The 25,127-nt window shown below is 33.9% G+C and overlaps 1 pseudogene; it reads right to left on the reverse strand.

Annotated features, from left to right (window-relative positions):
- Positions 1–6,698: 6,698 nt before the first annotated feature.
- Positions 6,699–25,127, reverse strand: part of LOC126714843 (lysine-specific demethylase JMJ31-like) — a 67,229-nt pseudogene continuing 48,800 nt past the window's right edge.

A 25,127-nucleotide genomic window follows, 5' to 3' on the forward strand; every position in this document is an offset into this window, starting at 1 on the left:
ACCAAGTATCATTTCACAGTAACAATACTTTTTTAATCTCTTATTAACAAATTATCGGTGGAGTTTTATTTGTGCCAATGGACTTTTTTCCCCCTCTTATTGCGAGCCCATAAATGATAAACCTTCATGAAATAATTTTAAAAACAAAAAATATCAGGCAAAGATTACAACAACATATCCATTTAGAAGAATATTTTAAAAAACAAAAAACAAAAGCACAGACATGTTTATGCATATAAAAAGAAACAACTTGTTACTTCACAGACCAAAACATGAGTGAATAGGCAACAAACATATCAATCAAAAAAATGAAAAAAAAAAAAAAAAAAAGGCATCTTTAACAGAATATTAATTACCCAGAAAAAAAAAAAAAAAAAAACATTTTAAGCAAAAGATCGATATCAAACATATAACAATCACAAAAAGAAATCTCTATATACTAGATGATCATAAAAAGAAACAACTAATATAGAGATACACAAAGAAAACTACGTAATAACTAATAGGATAATAAAAGCACTCACAAGAAATTGCTCAATGGCCAAATGGTAAGTCTATTTATAATTAATATCACATAAATTCATCAAATTTTTATTTTTTACAACACTCAGTTTATCACATAGATATGTCGGTAAAAAAAAAAAAATATATATATATATATATATATATATATATATATATATGGTATTGTTTGTTTTGATTTGGGAGTTGTGTTAGGACCACCAAAAATGGCATAACTTTGTGACATGTAAAGTTGTGCCATTTTAGATGATCCCAGCATTTTCCTTTGGCTTAGAGCATTTGCATCAGTTCATGCAAAATTTTTGTAAATTTACACATCCAAAACCTACTTTTTCTATTTTACACACCCATTTTTACAAAACACCTACATCAGTTTATCTATTATACACATTTATTTAATAAAATATTCATTTTTTCCCCATTCTCTTCTCTTTCACAGAACCAAGACATCCCACACAGCCACCATCAAACAACAAGATCGAACCCACAGATCAAACAACGAGATCAACGATGAAGCATTGTGATGGATCAAACCCATTTATCAAACCCATTGATCGATGGTGAAGCACTGTGAAGCTTGACAGAGAGATTGAACCCATTGATTAAACAACGAGATCGACGGTGAAGCACTGTGATGGATCAAACCCATTTATCAAACCCATTTATCGACGGTGAAGCACTGTGAAGCTTGACAAAGAGATCGAACCCATTGATCAAACAACGAGATCGATGGTGAAGCTGGTAGAGAAATTGGGCGAATGACGAAGCATTGTGATGGATCGATGGTGAAGCTGGCAGTGAAAGCTAGGCGAACGGCAAAGCACTGTGGTGGATTGATGGAGGAGGCTGGACTGAGGCATCGGAGAGAGAGAGGTCAGAGTAGAAGCTGAAGGAGAGATTGAGGTAAGGAGAGAGAAACAAATAATAAAGTAATGTATAAACGAGCTACAGTAACCGTGTATATTTACACGGTTACTGTAGCTCATGGAAATGTTTACATGATTTTACACAACTTTACACCCACTGATGTGGGTGTTTTTTTGACCAAAATGTGTAAAATAGAGGAGTTTTTGTATTTTAGAAGATTATCCACTACCTGATGTGGATGCTCTTAGGGGTTATGCAAAGATAAGCACTGAAAAGGTTGTGAGAATCGTGATAAGAGTCTGCATAAAGCATTGTTAGATAGTGAAATTAATTATAATTAGACTTTGTGACACATAGAATTGTGTTAGAACCACCAAAAATTACACAATTTTATGACACATAAAATTGTGCCATTTTCGATGATCTCAGCATTTTCCTTTGGCTTAAGGGTCACGCAAAGATAAGCACTGAAAAGGCCGTGAGAATTGTGATAAGAGTCTACAGAAAGCATTGTTTGATAGTGATGTTTGTCAAAGGTGATTGAAATATTAATTGAATACCTATTCAAATTCTTTACTTATACTAATTTTTTTACCCTCTTTTTGCGAGCCCCCTGATGAACCTTCATCAATCATTGATTTTGCTATGACTTGTGTTACACTTATCTTGATCTTTTAATTAAAAATCATTTATATAGATATATATATATATATATATATATATATTTCTTTTTGCCAAGTGTGTTTTAGCCTTGCTATTGTGTTTATATTTTTCATGAACTTATCGTTACGTACATAATATATAAATGAAATGGAAAAAAAGCCATCATTTTCTGTCTTTCTTTTTTTCTTTTTGGGTTGGTGGGGGGAAGCCATCATTTTCTGTCATGTATTTAATCCCAATTCCCAAGTTAATTTTTTATCCGACTTAATTATTATTTTTGAATAACTCCCCATTTTTTTTTCTATAACTATACAAAGTTAATAATTGGATATATAATATATACATATTTATTTTTATATACCATAACTATATAATTTAATTTCAACGGTTCATTGATGATTATAAAATACAAACTATTAAATAAGACTAGCCTCATCACATGCACTCTGCATATGCAATGAGACTCTTTTTTATCATTTTGAATTTAATATAATTTTTCAATTTGAATTTATTTATTGTTAATGAAGTTATACATAGTGAATTTTTAAGAAACTTAAATTTAGGATTTGAAAAGGAATAAACTGTTGAGTTTAGTGTGTGTTAGTTTTTAGGAAAAAATTTATTAAATGTGCATGAGATATATTCAAATAGAGAGTGTGCTAATTTTTAGAAAAAAAAAAGTTTATTTGATATTTTTTTTATATATAAATTTTGTTGAATTACAATTTTAGAGGTATTTTTGACATTTTATGAAGCCATAACTAATTTTGTGAATTTTCTTAATATATAAAGAAGATAATATCCTATATAAAAAATAAAGTTCTCCTTAGTACACCTTAAAAGCAAGTTAAAAATTCGCAGTTCAATAGTATAACTTACTCCCCTCAACTAAAACTTTGTCCTTATTAAATGGATAAAATTTGACTCCAAGTTACCAATAATCATTAAAAAAATTAACATTATTACATATTTTTAAATCTAACGGTTGGATTGTATATTCTTTATGTTTTTAACACGCACGATAAATTTTGTTCAAATCGGATATTATTTAATGTTCGATCCATAAATTTATTTTTTATACATAATTTTATACAATAAAAAAATATAAATTTAAACATTTGCGGATAACATAACTATAGGGCCACGTTTTTTCAGGCCAAGTCCAAGATGCATGGAACCTTAGACCAGTGAGCCCCATACAATGTATTTGTAGAGAGTGGGCCAAAAAGCTGGGCTTTGGTGTGTGAATGACGTCCATCTAGGTATTCCCCATGGGCCGTGTTTTACAGAGAAAATTTGGTCCTCGGCAAGATTCGAGAAGCTTTTTCTGGTGCTTCTCGTGTGTTGGGGGTTCCTCCCCCCCTTCGTTTCTCTTTACTTCCCTTTTTATAGTCGTTTTTCTCCACCTGAATGGGGTCCCTAGGGTAGGTACTCGTCCCATCAGCCCCTACCACCAGTTGTTGGGAGTGGTTGTAAGGACAGAGAAATATGGCTCTATCAGGCACAAGACACTGAATGTAATAAAGACAGCCTTCCCTTAGACGCTTCCGCTCTCTCTGTTGTCTCTCTCTACTTTTGTGCTTTCCCTGCCCTGTGGAACGATCTGTACCCTTGCTACCGATGGTCCGTTACCTCTTTTACCCTCGGCTATATCCATCCAAGGAGGATTTTCTCATGGCCGAGGAGGGATTTTTCCATGGGATAGGCCCCTAGCCCAGTATAGATATTGAAATGGGCCAATTAGTCTTTTACCTCCCACAATAACTATTGATCTTTGATTTTTTTTTTAAATTTTATAAACATAAAAGATATGAGAAAAAAATGTAATTCAACAATGAATTTCTCAAAATTCACATATAATAAAAAAAAATAAAGAAAACTTTGTCCTTATTAAATTATAAGAAAAGAATAAAAAAATGAGAATAAATCTTTATTCAATTCAATTCAATTCTATTCATTTCAAGGCATTCAACACTTTAAGGTATATTCTGTTGGTTTTTGTGTGTGTGTGTGTGTGTGTGGTGTGTTTTAGTTTTTAAAACTTATTTTATTCATTTTTCTAATTTTTCACTCAAAAAAGAATTTTTTTTTTCCAAAGCTAGAAAGTGTGTTTGATTTAAATAAAAAATAGTTTGGAAAAAATTACATTTTAAAAGGTGTAAGTAACTAAACCCTAAACTTTCAAAAAGTAACAAATTGAATGGTATAGTTTCAAAGGTAATCAAGTACAAATCGAACACTTAGTACTATTAAGTCTAAAACACAATGTTATTTCACTTATATGAGTTGAAGTTTAATTTTTACATTTGATATTATAAGATTTTATCTTTTTATTTTTTAAACTTTAGGGATTACTTTAGTATTTTGAAAATTATAAGGAAAGAAATCAAAGGTGCAGCCACTTCTCAAGTTCTACAACCTAGTTCAATGGTGAATGGTAAGTTCAATTCTATTATTTGAATTTTTTTTTTTCTTAGTTTTACCTGTTGATTTTAACCCTTTGATTCTATTCCTTTTTTTTCCTAGGAGATGCTCAAACAACATTTTTTCCACCTGAGGTGTCTTGTGATTATCCCATGTTGGCTCTACACAATTGAATCAAGTACTTTCTAATTTCTATAGCTTAAAACTTTAACATGTGCTTTTATATATCACTTTTTCTAAGATTATGATATATAGTATACAATTATGTAAGACTATGCCACATCAAAGGATGATACAAACTTTTAAGGTATTTTGGACGGTATTTGCTATAGCATATTGGACCAACTTTTGGATAGTGTGATGCACAAGAGTAAGTCTTAGGTACTTTCGGAGCACGAAGAATGGTGCTCCATTCTCTCACATTCATGGTGGGATCCATTCATTAAATTTATAGTAAGGTTCACCATAAATGTGAGAGGAAGAAACACCATTTTTCGTACTCCGGAAATACCTAAGAATTTTCCGATGCACAGTTGTTAGGACAACTTGGACAATTGTTTGCACAACTTGTAGCAGCTTTTTGGACAGTTTTTGTATTGGGAAGCTAGTTAAACATCTTGGTTTCTACATTATATGTAACTAGGATTATGAAAATATGTTTAAGTCTTATTTTCCAAATAATTGCTTGGAAATCTCGTTTGTGTGTGTGTTTTTAATTCTTGTTATGCTCTGTCAATAACACTAAATGCAGCATCTAAAGGCTTTATCATATGAAAAAGGGAAGCTCTTTGGTTACATACGCTATAGTAATCTCTCCAAGTCAAAGTCAGAAATATAAACTCACTATAAAAGACTTCCTTTATGGTAGCAAAATATACAAGAGAGGGTGTAGACCAGGCCAGAGAATATGGTGCAAGGCTCACATTTGCATTTGGAAAAAATTGAAGTGAATGATAATCAAATTGGACATAACTAACTCTTAAGTATAGGCTTTTCAAGGCTTCCAATGATCACATCCAACAAAATTATTCTCATTCTTGATACTAGGGGTGCCCAAAGTTCTCAAGTGTTTCTGACAAAACAACACATCCTGCCCCTCCAATGATGAGTGAAACAGTTACCCTTCCTCCTGGAACCAGTTGTGGCAGTTTCATAGATGGGGATGAATTTTGAGTACCTTTCTGACCAGGACATTGCTGCAGGGAGAACTCCAAACAGTACCAATACTAACAAAAACATGAAACAGGGAACATCCCAGCCATATTAGGTAAAATTAAAATTTATAATGCATAAATTAAAAAAATAGAACCCAAATTGAAAATTCCCTTTTATTGGCTTTTTATTATTATCATTTTATTATTTTTGCCTTAGTTTTTGGGATGGGTGGCCCCTGGACCATTTAAGTCAACTAAACATACAGAAGCAATTACTAAAAAACATAATATCATGGCTTTTTAAAAGGATTGCTATAGTTTGAAAGGGTAATCATCTTGTGGCTATTTTGCAAGGTGTAAGCCACAGCTCGTACTAGCATCTTCCTACTCAACATTATGTTAAATTAGTAGAAATTTATTATAGTGGCCAACAGGAGAGACAATATAAAACATAGAAGTACTCAAGTACCTCCATATGTTCCAGCAAAATCCAAGGCTTTGAAAAATATTTCCGGGTCCAGCAAAGATAGTGCCAGTGGAGGAATCAAAGTCGAGGTATGGTAGAGGCTGGCTCTCACTCGTTGATAGTTTCAGCACTGAACATTCACCAAATTAAAAATAGTAAGATCTTTAAGAATCCAAATATGGATCGTATATTCTATCTTTAACTCAAATAGATAGATAGAAACCAACACGGTCAGTGATAACTCTACCTCTAATAATTTTTTGATTAATGGCAAAGCCAAGAAGTGGCTTCTAATGCCAGTGGTTTCATTGTCACTGAATACAGGTTCAGTGACGCATAGACTGAGAGTTAGGAAGCAATATGCCAAAAATACATTTCTATCTAGAAATGGACATGATCTTACTTTAATCAAAAGGGATGTAAAGGGCACTTACAGTCTGCAAGAAAGTCAGCCAGACCCAAAACAAATCCAATATACGATGTAGCAATTGCAAGAAGTGAGGACACTTGAATAATAGGCTGCATATTATATAAATGAAACCAGAAAAAAGAAAAAGAAGGGATATCATCACTTTGAGTTGCACATCATTTTAAATTCTGACTTGAAAATTAAAAATGTTCCATGCTTTACTTACTCCAACAACTCCGTTGGTAGATTGCAATTGCTGCAATGGGTCCATGATATTACCTGAGCCCATGGCATTAGTTGAAATGCTTCCCAGAATAACAGCATTCCAGACAAGAAATAAAACAAGTGGTATTGCTGTGCCTAGAACTATCGCAGTCCTGCAAAATAACAAGTTGATGTTAAACATACAAATTTTTTAATAGGCATTTCAAAATAGATAAAACAAACACTATCTAGAGCATAACTCATCAGACAGTAAAGAACTGAGAGACAGTTAAATCTCATTTATAAATGACACCCTCTTCAAATTATGGCTAACTAATAAAAATCATGTGTTAAAAAGCAAATGAGGAAGTCAAGAAAAAAAGAAGAGACTCCAGTTAGTTCCTTACACACTTCACATGTACATATATTGATGGGCATTCTAAATTTCAGATGCAGCATGAGAGTACACATCTGACTGTCGGATTTGTCTGTTTTGCACAGATCTTCCACCTTTTGGAGCTTACCCATGTCAACTTGTGTCTACATGGGTATGGCAAGTTGAAAGGTCTGGGTTAAGCTTACCCTGCAAATCAAGACCTATGACCTTTTACTACTGCACTATCACTATGGCAGTGCACAAGACAATAAAGAAAAGGTACCTAAGATCTTGTCCCTTTGAAGCAAACAATGTATCAGACAATGCTAATGTCATATGTAAGGTGTATTTAGCATTTTAAGCTTCAAAACCCACTACATCAGAGAATGTTAAAGGCAAGTATTGTAAAAATAATAATAATATTTTAAGCAGCTTTTCCCCTGAAATTTCTCTCTCCTCCCTCATTATTTCTCTTCTCTTCTCTCTTTCTCATTTGCTCTCTCCTCTCTTCAGACCCAAACATCATCCTCCCAACATCAACAACACACATCACAGTGGAGGAAACGTTGGTCTAGGTTGATCAACGATGGAGGAAACGTTGATCTAGCGGCGGCAGTGGCAGCGGTGTCTGGGCTTTGATCAGGGTTGATATGGTTTTTTTTTTTTTTTTTTTTTTTCCTGTTGTGATTGGGGTTGATCGGTAATGTCTGGGTTTTTGTTCCAGTGGGATTTTGGTGGTTGATTTGGGTTGATCAACGATGGAGGAAACATTGATCTAGCGGCGGCGGTGTCTGGGTTTTGATCGGGGTTGATCTAGGTTTTGTTTTTTGCTGTGACCGGTTCTTAAAGGAAGAGGTGGGTATGGCTGAAGTGGGTTATGGGTCGTGGTTAAGTTCGGTGTTTTGGTTGTTGGTCGTGGTTGGGTCCGGTGTTTGGTTTGTGGCTGAAGTGGCTGAAGTGGGTTGTTGGTCGTCGGAGATCGCCAGTGTTTGGGTTTGGTGAGGTCATGGCGAGATTGATGTGGGTCACGGTGATGGGTTTGGTGGAGATCGACGTGGGTCACTGCATGGTTGGCTGGTTCTTTTAGGTTTCCAATGGGTTTTTATTTATTTATTTTTTTAATATGGGTTTTTGTTCTGGTGGGATTTTGGTGAGCAGTGGGCAGTGGTGGCTTGGATTTTTTTGGGTTTTTATTCCGCTGGGTTTTTCTAGGTTGATCATCGGCGTTTTCTAGGTATTTTTGACGGCTGGGTTTTTCTGGGTTGATCATTGGCTCCAACTGGTTTGATGGATTGTGTGTGTGTGGCTCTATTTAAGGTTTGATGGTTTGTGTTTGTGTGTGTGTGTGGCTGTGTGTGTGTGTGTGTGTGGTGATGGGTTTGGAAAAGCCCAGGAAAACCAAAAGTTACGGTTAGAAAAAAAAATAAAGAAAGATTAAAAAATAATATTTTAATAAAAATAGAGTTTTGGGAAGTGAGAAGTATTGTAAAATGGTATGGTATAAGTAATAAAGTGACTTTTTGAGATGGTAAAATAGAATAGGATAGCATTCTTTGATGTTGATGCTCAGAGCTGAAACATTACTGTCAAATTTGAAGTCTTTAAGACAGGAATATTTGGGCTCTTCCTCTCCTTGTGTTGACCCTATAGCCGGTCAGGTGGGCTATATATACGTGAGATTCCTTTGTGGGTTTATGTGTTAGGGTGGGACAATTTGTGTGGATTATCCTAAATCCAAGTAATACTAGCCCCCAATTTGACTTGGTCCTCAAACATACTTACTCACCAAGCACACACAGAAAGGCTTGCATTGACATATCTGAAGCTGATAATGAACCAATGGATGGCATTTGATGTGTAATGCATATTCTGTTTGTGTGGTGTTTAAAAACTGGGAGAGATGTCAAGGGATCTTAGTCTAATGCTGGTCTCTTTCTATATACCAGATGTGTGTTAGCTTCTGGACAGCATTTTAGCCCAATAGTCCTAACCTTTTTCTTACTTGAGAAAAATTATTTTTGTTCCCTACACCAGCCTAAAAGATGGTATTTTCTATTTAAAGGATGTCGCAAGATATTTGGAATTAGATCTTTATTTTACATCACCCATCATTTTGAATAATTGTTAAATAAAAAGGAAAAAAAAAGGAGACAAGCTATAGCCTTTGCGCATAAAATAAATGTTTCATTCTTCTTAGGAAATGCTGGTCCAGAAATCTACATTTTGAAGTTAAAACTTGACACAACTACCCACTAACATATGGATATCTACATTTGCAGATTTCCATTTAGCATGCATGAACTGTTGATAAGACAAGCACAGCCTCTTACTTGAGGAGGCCAACAAGAACATTGTGTTTTGATAAAAACAGTGACTTCCGAAAACCTAGACACAGGGACAAAGGTATGTGTGCATTTGTGAATTCATTATATTAGCCATATATTTATCCCTGCTTAGAGTGTTTCTTTGCATGCAGAAGATTCATGAACAGGAAAACAGTTATGCACACATTTCTTGACAAGAATGAATTAGACCCTCAAACTTCTGTCCACTAAAAAAATTGTCAGACAAAGGTTGAAATGAGGCACGTCCCCAAGTGCTTCCTTGTCCAATTATCTATAACTAAGTGCCGTACAAATCATAGGTTCAAGTTCATTTATGAAAGGATTAGTAAAATTTGAAATTATTTCTTCTCTTCTCTGACATATCCTGATTTAAAACAAACCACTTAATATGCTGAAGTTTTAAGCCTCTTCCCTGTTATACATGTATTATAACATTCATCTTTGTAGAATGATGTCTGACAGCTTATGCTCTATGATATTTCAATTTAGTACTAAATTTGAAAATAATCCAGACTTCCTAAGTTTAATAGAGAATTCTCCATCTCTTGAACTAAAAGAGAGATGTGTTGTAGAAAAATAATAATAATAATAATCCATTCTTCAATCCAAGAATAGTATAGAAGAGACATGGACATTGGGACTACAGTGGTCCATTATTGTAATCAGTGGCATAGAAGAATATTGAAGAAAATGTACTAGCCATTAGAAACTCTTTTAAATTAAAATTAATGAGTAACCTTACTAAGTTTATATGACAAGTTTGTCCTTTTTGTTCAGGTTTACAATCTCTCTCACATGTACATTATTCGATGATTTACTAACAGGTGATATCCCCATCATTTCTGTCTTACAATGATTTTTAATATAATTCTGTGAAATATAATGACAAGGAGGATTTCTGAGCTAACATGTTAATATTTTAGATACATCATCAAAACAAACCACATCTGCAAATGTTCAAAATAGTACAAAGAAAATGTGTGCTGTATTATCACGTTACAATTATAATAAACTTTTTATTCAGAATGTATGACATCAGACTATGTTAATTTTAATATCAAGCAAAACAGTGATTATAAGATTTATCTCCTTACTTTTGACAGGTTTCCTTCAAGATCCGTACAAATAACAGGTAACACATTCTGAAAAAAATAGATATGAAATGTTAAAACTGCTTCGGTGTTGAATTACTGTAGGTTTGGGGTTGTTACCTGGTAAACAAATGAAAGTGCAATTATGGGTATACTCATAGGAACCGCTTTAAAGTTGGCTTTCAGAAGTGCATCCCACTGCAGGTCTCCACTTGCAACAGCCTGACAAAATAATTTATTTCCTGCTTAGTGAAATATGCACAAAAGTAAACTCACCACCAAAATACATCATTAATGTGTATCTATGCATAGAAATTAAGGTAGATACACAGAAGAACAAACAAGTAAATGGATGTGAGCAACTAGGCAAAAGATATTTTTTTATGTCCCTTATTCTAACTTTAATATTTTATTATTTTGTTTCTATTCCCCTTTGCTGTAGAGAAAAATAGGGGGGGGGGGGGACCGCGGGTGGGTTAGTTAATTTTGATAGCGATATGTACTATCTTAAGCTAATTCCTTACAACACAAGCCAAATTGATAGAAGTTTTAGTTTTCCCTAATGCAATTACTAGAGTTTAAAATTGTATAATAAACCTGCAAATTTTGCAGTAACAATATAATTTCATCAGTCTTGTACCCATGCAGAAACCCTATATTTTTTGGTCTTAAAGTTCATGCATGCATATACGCTGATAGAGAGGTGATAATGGACGTCTAAATCATCTTCAACATCCTCTAATTCACTGGATCAAGTGATTTTTATTTTTATTTTTTAAATTGACTTGCCCTTTTGGTTGTCCTGTGGAGTTTGAATGAGCCTATCATATTTTGTCAAGGATCTATTAAGCAAATTCAAATGAAATTATTTAGGAAAATTTCCAAGTCATCAGAAGAGGGAATAATTCTAAGAATTCATAATATTGCCCTGTTTCAAATTCTTAATGAATAATTGTTAATCTTGAACTGCCCAAATTAAGTATATAATTAGTTAAAGCATGATTTTGGAACTTGTCTTCTTAGGAAAAACTCCTACATCACAAAAAGGGTGCAGTATCATATAAAAGCATATTATAAAGAGAGAGAATTACCAGAAGAGCTGCAAAAGAAATGATGATTCTAGATACAAGAACTCCATTAATGGCACCAATAAAGCGCTGGCTACAATTGAAGATTAGCTAACAGTCAATTTCAAGCCCCAAAGAAAAGAATGTTAAAAGAGATTTAAATTTCCTTACAGGAGCTCTGGTTAATAGGTTCAATTTATTGGTAGTTTAATGATGAGGTTTTAAAATCTTAAAAGATACTATATCAGTCTACCATTGGAGCTACTGCTCTACATCACGAACTAAAGGAATGTTTCTGTTGGACCGAATGATTTATATACACAATTAAAATTTTAGCATGGATGAAAGGTAGTGTTGTGTATGGGAAAAGTGTTTAGGGAATTTTAATTTACCCTAACACATATGCTTAGAAGTTATACTGATAAACTTAGTACATTATTACACATTTACCCCTTACCCTTAGCATGTAAACCTCCTTAGAAAACCCTTATGGCCTGTTTGGATTGAAGGGGAGGTAGGGCGAGTAGAGTAGATTTGGTTGGAAATTAGCCTATTTCTAGCCAACTCTACTTTACTCCCCTCCACTCCCCCTCCCTCCTCCCTCAATCCAAAAAGGCCCTCAAGCTGGGATATAAATATCATATAATCCTATCTTGTACATAGTAAATCCATTTGCCACTTCCTAAGAAGACAAACAACAAGGCTATAGACATGGCAGATTTTATGAAGAGTGTGTTTGCCCAAGTGAAATCCAAGATTGAAGTGTCCAATGCAAAGTACAAGTCAGCAGCTGATGTTCATTGAAAGAAGCATCTATTCAAGGAAGGAGACCTCGTGTGGGTGGTTTTTACTTTTTAGTCAATAAAGACAACCTGCTAGATCTTAGAAAAGTAGGTCATTGCAAGGTCTTGAGCAGAGTCAAAGACAATGCTTACCAAGTGCAGCTTTCACCCCACTTCAACATTTCACATGTCTTCAATGTGAAGCACTTACTACCTTACTATGCAGCTGAGGAAGATTTCTCTGACACTGTCCAAATTTGTGGACAAGTTTCTTCTATAGGTGGTAATTTCTAATGTAGAAGTATGGACAATTCACAATTCTAAAACCTTCTGTCTTGCCAAGTTGTCTAATTGTTGTTGTTAATTATTAGCTGCTGTTAGCTGCATGCTGTCCATTAGTTGTTTGATAGATGATTGTTAACTGTTAAGAGGCTATAACTTGGTTAAGCAACCAGGGTATGAGGGTTGCATAACCAATTACTGGTTATATAAGTGTATAAATAGACAAGTCCTAGCCATTTTGTAATCAGTTTTGAGTTGTAATAAGAATTTTACTTCTAATACAGAACAGAGATCTGATTTTCTCTTTTTCTGGACCTGCTACTTTTCTCTAAACTCAAATCTCGCTCTTTCTTTGAAATCTAAAATTTAATGTGTCAGTTCAATAATAAACCAAGTCTGATTTGAATTAGTTCTTAGGTAAATATCTCAACTTACAGAAGAAATTGATAGACTAAAAGAATGGGAAGAAAGCAAAACTAACCTTCCGAAGTAGCATATGCATCCAAAAATCAATGAAAACAAAGTTGCACTTTCCCATCTGCAACCATAATGCTGCCATCAACACCTAAATAACATACAAAATGTACTTGAACTATAATACATAAAACTCCACTCAGAGAACCACAGATTTGGAAAGCACAAAAACAAACGCAACCTTTAGGAAAGCAGAAAAATGGTTTACTTGTACAATGGAATGCCGAGAAATTTTGTCAAAATATTTGAGGAATGACATTGCTCCTGGAGCACCTAAGTTTTTTTTAGAAATTATGGTAACATGTATATGTAATGGTCCTCTTATGTATGGGACCTACATCCATGAGTCTCATTATATGTGAAAGGGGCATTGCATAGAACTGTTGCATGAAACAGTGATATAGTGATATACACAACACTGTTCAAAGTAACTATTCCTAATATACAAAATTGTGGATGGCTGACATGAAAGCACCAACTGGGGCAAAAATTTCTGCTGTGAACATGAATGAGTACTCTTCTCTATAGAGATACTGCAGGGACCAGTTATTCCAAAGTGCATTAAAACCCTAGTTTAGGTCCGTCCAAGTTTACTCCCACGTATTTATTCAAAACATTATCGAATGCGTGCAACATAAAACAACAAAAACGAAAATTTACCAAGAATGCACTGTAGTTAGGTTTCAAATTTTTGGATAGAAGTTAACCTATTCAAGGGCAAAGTTGAATGACATTCTAGGCAATTTGCACGTTCTGTATTGGTGCTCACTGCTCAACATATACTAGAATTATAGTTATATGTTTGCAGGTAAGCCAATATACAAGCATGTCTACCAAGATGATCATATGGTAATTGGGAAAATGTAAAAGAGAAAAAATGAAGAGAGGGCATGGTGATAGATTGAGACTTATACAGTCAAAATATTATATGCCATGACAGAATCAACCAAATCCACCAGGCAAAATTCTGATTAAAAAAAATTGATAGTGAATTCTTCACAAGATACCATACAATGAACTCTTTTTATTTATTTATCTCTATTCATGGAACTAATGATAGACAAGCATTAGCCAGTACTTTTCATGATTAGATGAACTCAATAAAGTAAGGGGCCTCTGTTCCAGGGAAACCAGCCACCAAAACTATAAACATTTTAACCTTCATTTATTCTGTGCACTGGCTAATACAAGTGAACCCTGACTACCACCAGATTCCCACCACGATACAGCTTTGTCATTTGTTGGGACAAGCTACTGTAAGAAACATAGTATGATGTTCATGGTGCAAGGGCATTTCATATTTTAAAACAATGAAAAACCACAATGACAACATTATCAAATGGAAGGATCCTAATCCACAAAAGCATTCCATGGCATCTCTGTAAATTAAATTTAAAATTTTCCAAAGAGAAGTTCAGGTGAGATCTTGCTCAGTAACTATTCCTTGCAAAAACAGGCCAATCAGGGGAATGAAATCCAATGAATGAATATGATCAACATTGAAGACCATTTTTCATTGTTTCATGCAACTCTAAAAGGCATATCATAGTAATTCGTAATGATGGCTGATCTGCTAGTTTTTTTCTTTTTAAAACACACAATTCAAACCGAAGAGATTATTATTATTTTGATAGATAAGTAAAATTTTGATAGATAAGTATTTGAAACTCGAGTCTCTAAGACTCAAGATCTATAGTTTGATATAGAGTCTGTGAAACTCGAGATGCTAGTTTCCAACTTACTTTCCAAAGCATCTTAACTTACGATATACTCCCTCCTCACTATGCTATTCTGCACGCTTCCACCTCTGGGCGGAGTGAAACTAGGCTGTACTGCCACTGAGTCCTGCAGCTTTGGATTTTATGAACCCCGCACCTTCTAATGATTGGGGGCAATTTTGTGCCTTCACTAGTCCAACAAGAGATTCTACATAAAACCTCAACAAGATTCGTGGAACCAAGTCTGCCTAGATTCAAGTCTTTGAATAGTTGCTGCAATAAGCTCCAAGGTATATAATAAAACCACAGATGATCAATGTTCATTTCTTCAAAGAGTTGCGTTTTGAGCTCCCGTTTGAAACCATTGATGGCAATGTGTACATCACAAATATAACTATAAGTATTTCCCATCGGCTGATCAAAAGCAAAGCAGAGAGCAAGTGTGTGAAATTCTGGAACAACAAAAAATGATATGCAACTTCCAGCCCTCTGATGCTCGAACGACATTGGAATCATATTTCCTGGTACAACAATTTCATAGCCACATCTAGTGTCTTCAAGATCAGAATTCAAGTATTTAGTTTCATGTTTATGGAACTCAGTTACATGTACAGAGAAGTCAGAGGAGGAGAGCCATAATCCGTTACACTCATCTCCATCAGAATTCAAGTATTTAGTTTCATGTTCATGGAACCAATGAGTTACATGTACAGAGATGTCAGAGAAGTTTTTGGACTGTAACATTTCTCCAAACTGCATGAAAATTAGTAAGTTTTTAAGAAAATTGCAGTTGGTAATCAAATTTATTTCTACATAGAGAGAGAGAGAGAGAGAGAGAGAGAGACCTGAATCGATAATTCACTTGATGAATTTGAATCCCAGGATAAACAGTTTGATACATGTACTTTTGTTATGCTTTGTGGAAGACTTGGAATTTCCCGAAGCAATTTGCATCCCTCAATATGAAGTGTATGTAATCTGGTAAAATCGATAATTCTTTCTGGGAGGGTAACAACATTGCTATTGTATATGTATAAATATTTCAATGTGTGGGTGCAACACGAAGTCAAAATAAAATCTACTTCTGAACGAATTTCAAAAAAGCTTAGTGTTAGTTTGATCAAGCTTGGAAATATATATCTGAAATCCTTTGGAAATATGACAGTGCCATAAAGGCCAAGATCGGAAAGATGTTGCAATTCATAGATGCTACTTGGAAGATGTAACAAATGGTCATAGGAACCGAAGAGTATGGTCTTAAGCCGAGTGAGATTCCCGAATGATGGTGGCAACACACTAATACTAGTCTCTCCCATTTCTAAATACTTTAAACTTTTCATCTCTGGATGAATATTAGGGAACTTCTTAAGCTTTGAGCAGTATAAAACATTAAAATATTCAAGAGATTTCATCATGAGGCAATCTGGAAGAAGTTGAAGTTCAGAGCAACCCTTGAGGTCCCACATTACAAGCTTATCAAGACGTCCAACAGATTGATGAACCTCCACCAAATTATTACAATCAGAAAGAACCAATTCTTTTAGGTTTGGGGTGGACATTGATAAGTCAGGTAATTTCGTAATGTATTCACAAGAACGAAAATCCATATATTTCAGGGTTTCGAATTTTAAGCTCTGTAAAAAAAAATTTAAAAAAAAAAATTCAGCTTCAGCAATTTTTAAGATATAGTTTTAAAAAATACAATGTTATAAATACTAATGATCATTCATACCTTGAGAAGCTTGTCCAATGTAACGTGGCTCCGTGGCATCTTAAGTGCAATGATTTTTTGAGGACAAAAAGTGGATGGCAAGGAAGATGAAGGATATTCACTCCAATCAAGCAACCTTAATGAGTTAGGAAGATATTTAAGACCTCCACAGATGTGTACATTGCGAACTATAAGCAACCTGAGATTCTTCATCTTAGAAAATCCAACTTTGAATTGCTTCTTTATTGGTTCAGACGAGCACAACATTATGCCTTGAATTTCATCCGACCCCTAGTTGGACAAAGCTAAGTGAATCACATCTTACAATAGAATTGACCAAAATTATAATAATTATTAATTTTAGACCAAAAAATTAATAATAATACTACTAAACTAAAATTTTCATCCACAATAAAAGAATTAAAAAACATTGAAGATTAAAAAAATTCACTGCATCTACCATGTATAAAAAAAAAAAAATTAATTCAGAATTAGTTATACCTCATCTTCAGTTAGAATGCTGACAGCATCCTCATAACACCAAATCCTACTACGTTTTTTGGGCTTTTTTGGTGATTCTTGTCGAACAATTTCCCAGCCCATTTGTTGTATTAAGCCATGCATCATCAATTTGTTAAATCGATCAACAATTATAAGACACTTATCAAGAAGTTTTTGAATACCATAAACTGGGAATAAATTGCAACCTTCTAGTATATCTACAACATAGTCCTTATCGAGTCCCTTAAAAAAACATGCAATATCAAGGAAAATATCTTGTTCAGTTTCGCCCAATCCATCAAAACTTCTTTTGAGTTTTTTCTGAATGTCTTTTTTAGGAATTTCTTTATACTGATCTAATGCACTTTTCCATTCACATTCAGGTCTTCCACATAAATCAGCACCCATTATTTTTAGAACTAATGGAAGACCTTCGCCATAGCGTATAAATTGGTCGGCAAGTTCCCAATAACCTGCCATAGGTTCATTTCTATGGAAGGCATACATACTAAAGAGTTTGAGAGCTTCATCGTTATTTAGTTCCTGAACCTTGTGAGTTGATTGACCTTTTCCAAAACTAGATAGCAATTGTTTGTCTCTTGTTGTTATAATGATTTTACTCCCATAAGCAAACCAATCAGATTCTCCAAGCAAATTTTCTATTTGTTCCAAATTATCCACATCATCGATAACTAAAAGAATCCTCTTACAACAAAGTCTTTTCTTTATAACATTGATTCCTTTATATTTGTTGTCCACCTTCAAATTTCTATCCCCTAAGATCTCAAAAAGAAGTGTCTCTTGTAGTTTGATTATGCCATCATCTGTCATTGACTTTTCTCTGACATTCTCTAAATAGCTAAATCCTTCAAAACGATCATAAATTCTGTTAAAAATAGCTTTTGTGATTGTGGTCTTACCTATTCCGCCAGGGCCATAGATCCCTACAATGTGAGCATCATTTGACTCAATATCTAAAAGCATGGCTTTTACACGATAATCTATTCCAACTAGATATCTAGCAACAAATAATGGCGAGCAATTGAATCTAGCATTTGAGACTTCCTTGACAATGTCTTGAATAAAATGGGATTCAGGGTAGCTGCCAAGTAAATTCAAGATGTTCAGTTTGTGCATTAAATTTGAAAGTACTATCAATGAAAGCATATCGCATGAACTAATTCATAAGTTTGATAAATATCAGTACGTTAGCTTTTTATTTTTCATTTTGGCAAGAAAATTTAGTTTTAGGCTTACATTTGCACTTTTTCTTTTTGGGAATATAATTTGGGTAGTTACAGTTCCTTAGGTGTATATTGAATTATTTTTTTTATACATCAATAATTAGGGAAGGATTTGAACCTTAAATGTCATCATTAGAAACATCAAAATATGTCAACCACTTGAAATACAAGGTTCTTGACACTATATTAAATTTACTTGTCATTAAAAAATATAACTTTTTTTTTCTTTATTGGTCAATAAATAATATAACTTTTTTTTTTTTTTTTGTCCAAATTGTTTTAGCCGGCTATAACGTTTTGATGGAAAATCCAGTTAATAAGTGGGAGAAACTTATTGCTTCCTGGACCCAAGTACTTTAAGATTCTTCCATTTTTACCATTGGTTGCTAACTTCCTTAGTGAAAGTAAGACGCCAAAAAAATAAAATAAAATAAAATAATAATACGTTCATAATTTAGCCAAAAAATAAAAAATAAAAACTGGTCCTAAAAAATTAGTAAAAGCTGTTCTTTAACAGTAAAATTAATGAGCATAACAAGCCACTAAAAGTAAAACTCATGAAAGCACAAGTGTTGTCTTTAAATCCAATAATCTTAATAATAAACAAATTTAGGGTCTGTTTGTATTCAGCTTCTGCGTTTGGAGTTGCGTTTTGTTCTTTTTTTTTTTTTTTTTTTTTTTTTTTTTGGTTTTCACGCGTTTTGGTTTTCACGCGTTTTGCGGTTACTGTTCAATGAACAGTAACCGCAAATGTTGACTTTTGGCAGTGAACAGTGCATATATGCACTGTTCACGGACCCACAAATTTCATTTTTTATCAATTTTTTCATTAAAAATGGGTCCCACAGCACTATTCATACATTTAAAAATTATTTTGCTACAGTGTTTTCAGTTTTCAGTTTTCAGTTTCAGCAAAATAAGTTCTATCCAAACACACACTTAAAAAAAAAAAAAAAACCATATAAATCACATAAAATTGGTGATCATAACACACCCCTCCCATTTTAATCAAAATTTAGGACACGTGACATTTTAATTTTTTTTTTAAAATCCATTAATGATTTTTTTTTTTAATTTAAAAAAAAGTCATATAATTAAACCACACACAATTGAATAAATGCCATTAATCTCTTTTTTTGCTGAATATGCCATTAATCTCACGTGTGGCTAAAATTGGAGGGGGGTATTATCTTTTCATTAAACACATACCATTGCTTGTAGTGCCAACCAGATATATTGGCCGCTTCATAGAGAGCTCCTCTCCAACTTTGAATCTTCTTATTATCCTTAAATTTTTCTTCATGTACAGCTAGGGCTTTTCCAAATTTTCCCTTTTGATTACGTACATCTGATGGATCCACGTTGTAAAAAATTGGTAACACCACCAACTGATCATCCTTCTTACATTCGATAATCTTGACAAGCTCATCTAAACACCAGGTAGAAAATGCATAATTTTCAGAGAATATAATTATTGAAATCATTGAGTTTTCAATAATTTTGAGAAGTTCCTTAGAAATATTTTCTCCCCTTGTGAGTTTGTCGTCAATGAAGGTATTAAAACCATTACGATCCAAAGCTTGATACAAATAACCCGTAAAACCATAGCGGGTATCCTCGCCACTAAAACTCAAGAAGACTTCAAAGTTCTTGCATTGATGGGTAACTCTTTTGCCGGTCAGAAGAGCCATTAGGATTTTTGAGCAGATCGTTTGGAAGAGCTGAAAGAGAGAGAAAGAAATATAGATGAGATGAAAATTTGGAAGAGATCGATGAAGGTTGAGGAAACAGTTTGGACGCAGATAACTCTAACATACAAACACAAACACACCTACACAAACACGAACACACAGACAAATCATCACAGACATATACAAACACACCCACGCAGAAAAACCAACAGAGAGACAGATCGGTACTGGTGTTGGTCGCTTGTGGATCAGTGGATCGGTGATGGTGGTGCTAGATCAGAGTTCGTGGGTCGACGGAAATGGGTCTAGATGCTTGTGAATCGGTTTTGATGTTTGATCGGTGATGTGGGCTTTGATAGTTGATCAGTGATGTCGGTTTGATCGGTGATGTGGGTTTTGATCGGTGCTTCTGGATTGGAGAGGCGTTGTGGTGCTTGTGGTGTTGATGGAATGCTTGTGATGGTGCTTCTGGTTTTGACCATGTGAGAGAAAGAAGAAGAAAGAAGAGGGTAGAAAGGAAAGAGGAAAGGGCAGATATATGGAAAATGAAAGAACCTTTTTTTAATTTTTTAAACGAAAGTAGGTAGAGCCTTCGAAATTATACCATTGACATGATCACGTGAACGTACGGTACAATACATTGCAATAATTTAAAAGTTTCTGAGTGAAACCACTCTGATCAAACGGAATATGATAAAAGAATTTATGTAACAAAATCAACTTTATTGTATATAGAGAAACTTTGTGCATAAATTTCAAAAAGCATTCGTATCTATGCATAAATTTTTGTCTATTTTAGTAAAAGAATATTTATTATTATTATTATTATTATTTTATGTACTTATTTTTCAAAATATCTTATATTAAATTATTTATTTTATATTACATTATAATAAAATATTAAATTTTTTTGATTTTTTTAGTTATTTTTCTTTTTTCATACACAATAATTATTTTTTACTTTTTTTAATCTCATGATATGTATCAAAATATAAAAGTTGTATACAGTGAATAATACTAATATTTAATATTATTATTATAGTAATTTTGAACATTTACACATTTTTTAACTTCTTTATTTTAGAAACAACACATTTTTAACTTGATTGATAAATATATGTAATTTTGAAAAATAAATGTGTAAATTTTTTTTTCTTTTAGCAAATGCTCTACCAATATACAGAGCCAATTGAACATTCCCACGCGTGTTGATGCTTTAAGAGTGCGAGGGGTTCATACGACATACTTCGTACTTTGTAGCACAAGTGCTACGATTTTGCATTTCCAAATTCCGAGAATCTTCCATTGCACAATCTGTCAAAACAGAGGGACCCACTTGATTTGAGAATATAAAATATTCCAATAATATTCCTTCGTAGTCAAACATTGAATTCCTACGCGTTATAACCGAGATATTTGATTTTTAATTAATCTCTCTACAATTTTACACATTAACATTATATAAAAAAAATTACTTTTAAAAAAACTTTCTTCCTAAGAAACAAAATAAGATAATAATGGTACATATAATAATAGTAGTATATGGGTGACATCATTATCCCTTTGTCTTAAATTACACGTTTACATCTATGAAAACCACATAAAATATTTATTGTGTTCTAGATAAATTTTGGCTGTGAACGGATGGGTTTAGGATTTATCTATCATACATATTTTAGTTGGAGTTTGAGTTAGACTTTCTAAATTTGCATATATCGTGTGTGTTTGTATTCAGCTTTTGCGTTTGGAGCTGCGTTTTGTTCCTTTTTTTTTTTTTTTTTTTTTTTTTGGTTTTCACGCGTTTTGGAGTATTGCGGTTACTGTTCAATGAACAGTAACCGCAAATGTTGACTTTCTGCAGTGAACAGTGTATATATGCACTGTTCACGGACCTACAAATTTCATTTTTTATCAATTTTTTCATTAAAAATGGGTCCCACAGTACTATTCACACATTTTAAAATTATTTTGCTACAATGTTTTTAGTTTTCAGTTTTCAGTTTCAGCAAAATAAGTTCTATCCAAACACACCCATCATGTAAAACATGGAGTTTGAGTTTGATTCAATATCTAACTAAAAAAAAAAGAGTTTGATTTAACAAGGTAACAAAGTAACTCCAAATATATCATCAAAAAATAAAGACCTCCTATCACAAAAAAAAAAAAAAAAAAAAAAAAAAAAAACCACCAAATATATCACTTTCAAGTTTCTTTTCAGCTATATATAACCGGAGGTTTTGACTTTTGGTTGACCTCTCCATAATTTTACACATCAAATTTATTATTATTGATGGGAATGACGAGATTACATCCCACAGACGAAGCTAACGCTAATGACAAAGAAAACGTCCATAACGAAGTCGTCCTGAATAACGAAGAAACCAGTCATCACTGACGAAGGCATGGGGGTCATTCAATGCAATCAATCAATGACCTGGGCAGTTACCAAATCAATCAAGCAGACCGTTGGGAGCCTCTTAAAAGCCCCATTATTGGACCAGAGGCGTTACCTGGGAAAGCATTAACAAACACAACGGCTAGCCCCTAAAGCCACCTGTATAAAGCCCTCACACAGCCAACAGAATGTATGGATATACGTTTATACTCTCAGAAAGCACTCTGGTTTTTTTTTATCTTGTTTTTCATTTCATAAGATACTTTCATCATACTGACTTTGGCATCGGAGGCGTTGTGGCAGGCACCACACCGGTGACCCTTAGAGCATATACTCACACCAACAAGGGATTCCATCTGCCTACTTCTACTGACGAGCTCGTGCTTCATCAATTATTATTTTTTTAAATTTCACTCTTAAAAACACTCTCTCCCAAAGAAACAAAACCCGATATTATATATATATATTGTAGGGATGATAGGCCTAGTAGTATATATTGAGCCGAGGGCCCGGTCTGAGGACGCCTAGTAGTTCGAAGACGAGTAAACGTTGTTATGGAAGTCGGCATTAATGAATAAATGAAGGGATCTGGCCATGATGGTCTAAGAAGGTGGTCCGAGGAGGGATGCTTCCTTGGCTGAGTAAAGCAGAGGTCAGAATGTGTGATCTGCCATCCAAAGTAACGTTCTGGGAGATTCTATTGATAAGGATGCACATCATGGAAGCATGGGACAAAGGGGAGCTATGAAATATCTAAGAGAAAGCTGCTAGCATTACATTGAATGCTCTGTAGCTAACTCTCTAGCCGCATTAATGAGGAAGTGATAACTGAACAATAATTTTCAGTCTTACAGCTACTTCCAAAGATTTCAGGAAGGTGCTAATGGGACAAGGATGAACACCAGTGATCTGATCTACACGTGAAAGGTGGAGATGAAAGAAGCGAGGCAGTATAAAAGAGAAAGAATGCACTAAGAATAAGGATCAGAGAATTAAGAGAAAAACATTGTAGCAACAAGAACTGTGCCTATAATCCAATTCAAGTGATATATACAAAAACTGATCTCCTCGGATTGTGCCGAGGATAATTCTCTTTAGATTAAACCAGTCTATCTTTATTTTCTTGTCATTTGGATCCATTATAATGGTTACCCAACTCATTAGAGCATAGTTTTCTAACCCACTCTCTACAAATTCAAAGTATTGGGCTATTTGGGCCTAGATCCTTTTACCTTTTGGGTTTAGGAACCAAATTGTGACCTTACACACACACACACACACACATATATATAACCGAAACTTTTGACTTTTTATTAACTTCTTTATTCTCTAGAGCTTGCCACATCATTATCATTTTTTTAAATAAAATTATTTTTGTTTAGTTCAAACTTAACAAAGAGTAAAACTCTATTTCTCTAACAAGTCCAACTTAAACTCAAACTCATCATTATCATTTTTTTAAACAAAATTATTTTTGTTTAGCTCAAACTTAATAAGGAGTGAAACTTTCTCTCTCTATAACAAGTCCAACTTAAACTCAAAATCAAACGTTGATAATTTATCTCCAAATTTGCGAGGTTAATTATGAACACTATAAAAACAGTGCAAACCCTAATATTTTTTTATAAAGTCGAGTAAAGGTATGGGCTCTTCTTTTGTTATTTTCTTTGTTTAAAAAAAAATTATTTTTTTAAAAAAATTATTATTATTTTTTTAAAAATTATTATTATTATTTTTTAAAATGATGAGGATAGTGATGACTGTAAATTATTATTTTACGGTTTTTCATTTATTTTGAAACCAAAGTTATTCAAGTCCTGATGAGGATAGTGATGACTGTAAATCACGTCCAAGTCCTAATGAGGATAATGATGACTGTGAATCACGTCCACCAGGAGCATGTGCATACAAGAATGAAGAATCTAATTGCTATTCATGCTGGGAAACCTAAGGGTGATCTAAAGGAGGCGTTAAAAGTTGAACTTGAGAAAGTTAAACGCCTTAGATTGAGTGAACAAGCACTTCAAAAGGATACTTCATCTCATGGAACGGATGTTATTAGTTACTAATCAATTTTCTAGCACAAGACTTATGGCCAGTATGGGGTTTTACCCCTTACAGCAAAACTTTCCAACATTTTACCCCATTTCTCAAACTATATAGTGATATGCCTCTGTTTTGAAACTCGATAATGTAAGGCTCGATTTTCATATAAAACTCAATTATCCTATAAGCGAGTTAATAAAAACCTCGATATTCATATAGTCAAGTTAGTACAAGCTTTGTGCCACGCTTTCAAAGCAGACATTGTTTTTTCCAATAAAAAAAATGCTTGTGTATACACGGATAACTCGGTAACTAGAAAATCGAGTTTGCCTTAACAATTTGAATGCCTAACATCTCACAACGCCTATCCACTCTCTCCCTGTACACTCTCCCTCGCTCTCTGCCATCACTCTCCCTTTACACTCTCCCGTGCTCTTTGCGATCGGTGCAATTCCTCACTCTCCCCCACTCTTTATCAGTCTCACTCTCCCTATCCAGTCTCCCTCACCCTCTTTGATCGGACGCCGTTGCCAGAGCCCTGGTGCTTCCATCGAACCCTCATTGCAGCCGTCGCCATTGATTACAGGTACATTGCTCTGCCATTAATTACTGTTTTGTGCTGCATTTGTTTTGTGGGAAATGGATGACTATCAGAGGGGGATCTCGCATTACCAAAATCTTCAATTTTTTTTTTT

Source organism: Quercus robur, chromosome 1 (assembly GCF_932294415.1).
Source record: "Quercus robur chromosome 1, dhQueRobu3.1, whole genome shotgun sequence".
Taxonomy (NCBI): Eukaryota; Viridiplantae; Streptophyta; class Magnoliopsida; order Fagales; family Fagaceae; genus Quercus; species Quercus robur.